Consider the following 7,517-nt stretch of genomic DNA (forward strand, 5'->3'; position numbering starts at 1 on the left):
TAGATTGTGGATGTGTATATGTATGATGTGTATATGTATAACAGATATGTGTGCATGTATGTATGATAGATGTATGTATGCATGATAGATTTGTATGTATGATGTGGGTATATATGACAGATGTGTGTATATATGATGGATGTGTGTATGTATGATACAAGTATGTATGATGTATGTGTTTGTATGATGGATATATGTATGATGGATGTGTATATGTATGATGGATGTGTGTTTGTATAATAAATGTGTGTATGTATGATGGATGTGTATATGTATGATGGATGTGTGTATATATAATACATGTATATATTATGGTAGAGTGTTTGTATGATGGATATATGTATGATGGATGTGTATATGTATGATGGATGTGTGTTTGTATAATAAATGTGTGTATGTATGATGGATGTGTGTATGTATGATAGATGTATGTATGATAGACGTGTGTATGTATGATAGATGTATGTATGATAGATCACATATCTATTATACGTACATACATCTATCATACGTACATACATCTATAATTCATACATACACCATCCATCATACATACACACATCCATCATGCCCACACACACCTATCATACATACACCAGTCATATACACATCTATCATACCTACATACATATACTGTACATCAATGCGGAGGGGTGGGGGGCCAGGGGGCAATGGGGTACTATATTAAAAATACACCACTAATGGGTTGGGGAATATTGATTTAGATTGGTGTCCTCAAATCTTATGCCCTCCACCTGTTGCACAATACAACTGCTATCATGTTTTGACAGTCTTCTGGAGCAGGACTTTGGGGCCTGGGGAGGGAGGTAGAGGAGCATGGAGAGGACTTAGGGGTCCTGGGGGGGGGGGGAGTTCAGGGAAGCATTAAGAGGACTTACAAGTCTAGGGGGAAGATGGATAGAACAAAGGAATCGGGAGAAGACTTATATTACGTTCAGGGTACAGCGTATAGCAGGGTTACATTAAGAGGGCATAGTGTGTACCAGTATTATATTCAGGGGTACAGTGGGATGCAATAATATATTTAGAGAGTACAGTATGTGGCAGTATTATGTTCAGGGCGTAGAGTGAGTATGTGGCAGTATTATATTCAGGGCGTAGAGTGGTTGGCAGGGCTATATTCAGGGGGTACAGTATGTGGCAGTATTATATTCAGAGCATTCAGTGTGTTGCAGTATTATATTCAGGGGCCCGGTGTGTGGCAGTATTATACACTGCTCAAAAAAATAAAGTGAACACTAAGATAACACATCCTAGATCTGAAGGAATGAACTAATCGTATGAAATACTTTCCTCTTTACATAGTTGAATGCGCTGACAACAAAATCACACAAAAATTATCAATGGAAATCATATGTATCAACCCATGGAGGTCTGGATATGGAGTCACACTCAAAATCATAGAGGAAAACCACACTACAGGCTGATCCAACTTTATGTAATGTCCTTAAAACCAGTCACAATGAGGCTCAGTAGTGTGTGTGGCCTCCACGTGCCCGTATGACCTCCCTACAACACCTGGGCATGATCCTGATGAGGTGGCGGATGGTCTCCTGAGGGATGTCCTCCCAGACCTGGACTAAAGCATCCGCCAACTCCTGGACAGTCTGTGGTGCAACGTTGGTGGATGGAGCGAAACATGATGTCCCAAATGTGCTCAATATCTGTCTGTCATTGTACTTAGTTTGCGTTATATTGTATTTTAACCCCTTTATCATATGTACATCACCCTGGAACTGAAAGCAACATAAACTGACATGATGGCAATTTCAGTTTTATTCTGCTGGTAAAATTATACCCAGATTTTATGCAGTATTTTTATTTTATTTTTTTTTATTTGTGCATGAATTATTAAAAAAAATATATATATTTTTTTTTTCAAATCTCCAAAAACACACCACGTGTGAACTGGGCCCTTGAATACTTTTGTTTTATCACTCATTGCACATAGCAATAACCATCATAAATAAATGAAATAAATAAATAGATAAATAAATAAATACTCCAAGCAAAATGAACCTTCCCTCATTGAAATTCATGTAAACCGGATGGTGACAAATAACTGCGGGGCCGGTATTATGCACGGTCAGATGTATCAGCCCCCGTCCTGACCTTGGTCATAAGAACAGATAAATCATAACCTATGATTCCCAATTCATATACCGTCCAGGTAATGGAAAACTCTGCGCGTGAATTTATCAAACACGAAAACTGCGCTCCGTGTGCGGCCATGCTGCACGGGCATCATAGCAGCAATGAAATGGTTAAATGGACGCAGCCTTCCTCGGCCTATCTGTTACAGGCGCCCATACGCGGTGCAGCAGACGAACAGAAATCTATATTTCATTTCAGATTAAAGTAGAATAGTGTGACCGCTGTTCTGTGTCTTATCATTACGTGTTGGGTTTTTTATTTTATTTTTTATATATATATTTTTTTTTTCCCCTCCGCTCTAAGGTAATCACACTTTTTTTTTTTTTACCTCTCTTCCCGCTGAAATAAAAAATAACATTGGCGAGGTGTCAGGGGAGTGATATGTTTTCGCCCGGGCTCAAAGCTTGTTTAAGCTCTGTCTCATTAGCCGATATTGACAGAGGACCGGAGATTTTTTTTATTTTTTATTTTCCAAGCAAAGTTTATAGAACTCTAATCCGAAGATGGCAGGAAATCACCTCAAGGTCAAGCACCAGATCTCAAGGTCGTTACTTTTTTTGATTTACAACCTGAGCCTCCAGCCTGATCTCCATTCCTCTCCGCTGTGCTATGGATTTGTCTGTCGAGGCTTCTCTTATGTACACGCTCCTTTGCTATTTACCGTCCATCTTTTTCGCCGTTCTATAGCGCTTTGCTAGGTAAACACCGCAGACTTAAGCCCCGCTTCCTTCTGTAAATATAATTACGCTGCTTGGGGGCATTGTAGGGATCAAAAAAAAGAATTACGGATACAATGGCGCTCTCCTCGGGTTTTCTCTTATTAAATCAGATAGCGGCTTATAAGGGTAAAAATTTATCAAGATTTGGGCTCTGCAGAAAGAAAAAAAAAGAAAAAAAAGATCAAGAAATACTGCAGAGAAATTGGAGAAAAAAAATTCATTTTTTGATCAATCTATTATTTAAAGGGATATCCGGGGATTTTTCTTTCATTGCTACAGGGGCTGTAAAGTTAGTGTAGTTCATAATATAGTGTCTGTACCTGTGTTTCATAGTCGTCTCGCAATTATTCTGTGATTTTTGCCCCAAGGTTTATCTTTAAAGGGGTACTCCGGCGCTTAGACATCTTATCCCCTATCCAAAGGATAGGCGATAAGATGCCTGATCGCGGGGGTCCCGCCGCTGGAGACCCCCGTGATCTTGCACGCCGCACCCAGTTTATATTCAGTCCCTGGACAACGCTCCGGCCCCGTGATCGACAGCAATCAGACCTGGAGCGAACACGCTCCGGGGACTGACTATAAACGGGGTGCGGTGTGCAAGATCACAGGGGGTCACCAGCGGCGGCACCCCCCGCGATCAGGCATCTTATCCCCTATCCTTTGGATAGGGGATGAGATGTCTAAGCGTCGGAATACCCCTTTAACAGCATACAAAATTACTGTTGTCTCAGGTTTTCCCAGGTTGCAGTGTGGCCCGAGACATTACATCACTAGTCAGGTGATCAGAGGGAGCCTGTCTGCTTCAATGGGTGGAGCGACCTCTGGGTGGGAAGGAGATCATTCTGCAAGGAATTGTAGTTTTGCAACAGCTGAAGGCACCCTGGTCAGAAAACACTGGTCTATTGCATTGAAGGGAGCACAGGTATGTTTCAATGGGTGAAGTGGCTGTTGTGTGGGAGGGAGAAAAGTGGCCTCACACTTACAAAAAAGGAATCATTATACTTATAGTTTAAGGAAACGAACTCCAACAGGAAATAACCAGTTCACAAAATGCTAGCCCCAGTATTATGGTAATCTCACAACATAGCCATTTACCCTAAGACAAGCGCAGATCCTTCCTGAGCATGTCCATTACTGTCTGCCAGGTACGTACTAAAATGGTGAATAACCCATGTATTCACTTTACCATAACTTTTCTGTTTTTACTTTTACTGTATGGTACAATGTTCATTTTGTTGTTGTTGTTTTGGGGCTTTTTTGGTTGTTGTTTTTTTTTACTGTTGTTTTTTCAAAAATTTTGCAAACTTCTTCATACAATTTGCTCAGTATGTAAAAAACAATTCCTGGTCCTGGTTTGAGTACAGATGTGATTGTGGTGGCGGGGTGTGTGGTGCAGGGCAGATGTTGTTACCCTAGGGGCAGATGGCATTAACCCCTTGTATTCATGACACCAGGGCATGGTTTAGCCTAAAACCACCCGCCGGATCCTGGGCTAGGCATGGAGGCAATAAAGACTCTGACGCCAAGTTACGGACAACGGTAGCTTTACTGAGGGTAGACAGCTGGTAAAGTCTATACAGTTCAGCCAGGGCCCAAGGAGGTGACCAGTGATGCAGAGACCTTAAGGGCTTGCTGGGACTTGTAGTAGGACTGGACAATTGAATGCAGACCACACTGACTTGACAGATGACAGGGACTGACTTGACTTGACTCATAAAGCTGTGACTTTATCTTACTTGGATTGATGGTGGCTGCAGGACTGGACTTTGAGGTCTCCAACACTCTGGACACACACACTAGACAAGACTGCACTGGACCTCAGCAGGAAGAGAGAGAGAAGAGAGAGAAGCTCCACCCAGGGCTTATATGGGGGAGACTAACAGGGAGCCCATAGGTCACTCTTGGGATCACCTGGTCACTAGTACCTCCTGGGTAACAATCACATGACACATCACATGGTATGACGCTTAAAGCAACATTACATTTTATAGCACTTTACATGGTAAAACATATTTACACTGGGGAAACAAGTGCAGGGGGCCTTAGGGACACTGAAGGAGGCTGCCTGACAGGACAGCAAGAGCACGGGCCACCACATGATTAATTTTGCGCAATTTGTTTTAAAAATTTGCATACAACAAATCACCCGAAAACACACTTCTGAGAAATCACTCCCCCTAAGAGGTGAAAAATCTGTCACAGTGGTGCACAGAGCGCAAAAACAAAATTTACTAGCTAATACAAATAATACATTTTTGCACAAACCATTTAGACAGGTGATCTCCAAACGGTGGCCCTTCAGAAGTTGCAAAACTACAACTCCCAGCATTGCCGCACAGCCGTTGGTCCGGGAAACGAGCCAGGAGAAGTGCGCGACAGTGCAGTTCACTTCCTCGTTTGTCTTGCCGCTTAATTATGAATCTATGGGGAAGTGAGACAAAGATGTCCTAGATCAGTGGTCTCCAAACTGTGGTACTTTAAAGGTTGCAAAACTGCAACTCCCAGCATGCTCGGACAGCCGTTGGCTGTCCGGGCATGCTGGGAGTGGTAGTTTTGCAACATCTGGAGTGTAGCAGTTTGAAGACCACTGATTTAGACCATCAATATACAGCTCCATTTTCTTCATTCCAGCACAGCTGTATTGATACGGTTCATTATTGTAACTTGGTCATGTGATCACCTTCCTGACCTCCTCTCCTAGCTCTTTCTGTATACTGCTGCTATCTTTATGGGATCAGGATATATTGTATTATGCTCCTCCCCTCCAGCTCTATCTGTATACTGCTGTTGCTATTTCTATGGGATTAGGATATATATATGTGTGGTAACCTTGGGGGATAAAGCCTTGTGGGGTGTAGGGTAGTTAGGGTGTTGCTGTTCAGAATAGTAAAGGGCGCTGTTAACCCTTGTCATTCATGACACCAGGGTGAGGGTTAAATACTGTAGTTCTTGATAGGCCTATTGCCACCCTTTCCAAGAGCAATAGGTGATGCAGAAATAAAGGATTGTCCACAACCACTGTTAACTGAAAACTTGCAGGAACTTTTACTGAAGAATTTCTGTACATGCAGCAATAGTAACAGTCCAGATAACAGAGTCTCTATGCATATAGCTGAGCAGCGATTGACAGTTGGATGGGATCAGATAAGCTCAATTTAGCTTCTCAGAGATTTTGTAGCATAGATCCGCTGGATTTAAGGGTGCGTTTAGGTCCAGTGATCTTGCGGTGAGTAGCGGGGAATTGCTTAGTATATCCGCTATGTTAGATGCCTAGGCCGCAAGGCTTTGGCCTAGTAAATTGTCTTGTAAGCTGCGGAGGTCCTACCTCTTTTAGAATCAGCAACCCAAGAGAGGGATCAAGATGGCGCGGGTCCCTTATATGGACAGGGGCTGGCCGCTTTGGATTGGTCCATAACAACTGTCACTCACCGTTACATTGCATTGTGGGTGAACACGTCATGAGAACCTCCAAAGGTCCTGTAGCAAAACCAGAGAGTTCTAACATAATCATGTGACCCGCAGGTCCTGCTACGCTGAACAGGTAGGCTATTAAATATATACATATTTATAGTTATATTTATAAGAACTTCTATACAGTTATAGACTAATTGAGGGGTGACAAGGGGATAACTATAGAAGAGGGACCCCGACGTTCCTAGGGACTCTGACTATGGGGACCTCTACAATGGTACAGTATGAAATACGGTACCGGGACACCACAGTATTTATACACCTTCCCTCCAGCTCTATCTGTATACTGCTGCTGCTATCTCTATGGGATCAGGATCTACAGTAGTTACACTCCTCCTCTCTCAGCTCTATCTCTATACTGATGCTATCTCTAAGGGATCAAATTACGTAGTAGTTATACACCTCCCCTTACCAGCTCTATTTGTATACTGCTGCTGCTATTTTTAAGGGATCAGATTATATAGTAGTTATCCACCTCCCCTACCAGATCTATCTGTATACTGCTGCTGCTATCTCTAAGGGATCAAATTGTATAGTAGTTATACGTAGTTGGTTTGTCTTTAAGCCTTTTTTGCAGTGTATTTTCAAACATTTTCTCTCATTTTTTGCTACAGCAAATGCTATTGTGCAATTTGCAGATTTGCCATTTTGCCACAGATTCTGTATTTCTTGAATGCATCTCCAGTGCACATCCTAGCAAAATGGTTTCAAAAATGTGTTTTTTTTTTTTACTAATATATAATTTATCATATGTCACAAAATGGGAATTACCAGCCATTGTTAAATTAAAAAGTCAGTTTCTGAGACATAAACCATCTGTATTTGGGCCGTTTTGCAGTTCAAAAAATGAACCAAAATACTGTGTGTGAACAGGGCCTAAGTTGCTGACAATGTATTAGTATCTGTAATTGCAGCCTCCACCCCCTTCAGTAACATGTCTGTATTATCCTGAGATTTCCCTGAATATAGAAGAAGCTGAGAATGTTGGTGGGGGTTGGGGTTTACAGGAAGCACAGACAGGGCAGACGGAGCGCGCTCTGTGGTTTCTCTCTGCCATCTCGCTTTGGCTTTTATTGCTGCTGTAGAAATATTTGGTTGTGACATTGGGGGAGATTTATCAAAACCTGTGCAGAGGAAGCGTGGTGTAGTTGC

Source organism: Hyla sarda, chromosome 3, assembly GCF_029499605.1.
Source record: "Hyla sarda isolate aHylSar1 chromosome 3, aHylSar1.hap1, whole genome shotgun sequence".
NCBI lineage: Eukaryota > Metazoa > Chordata > Amphibia > Anura > Hylidae > Hyla > Hyla sarda.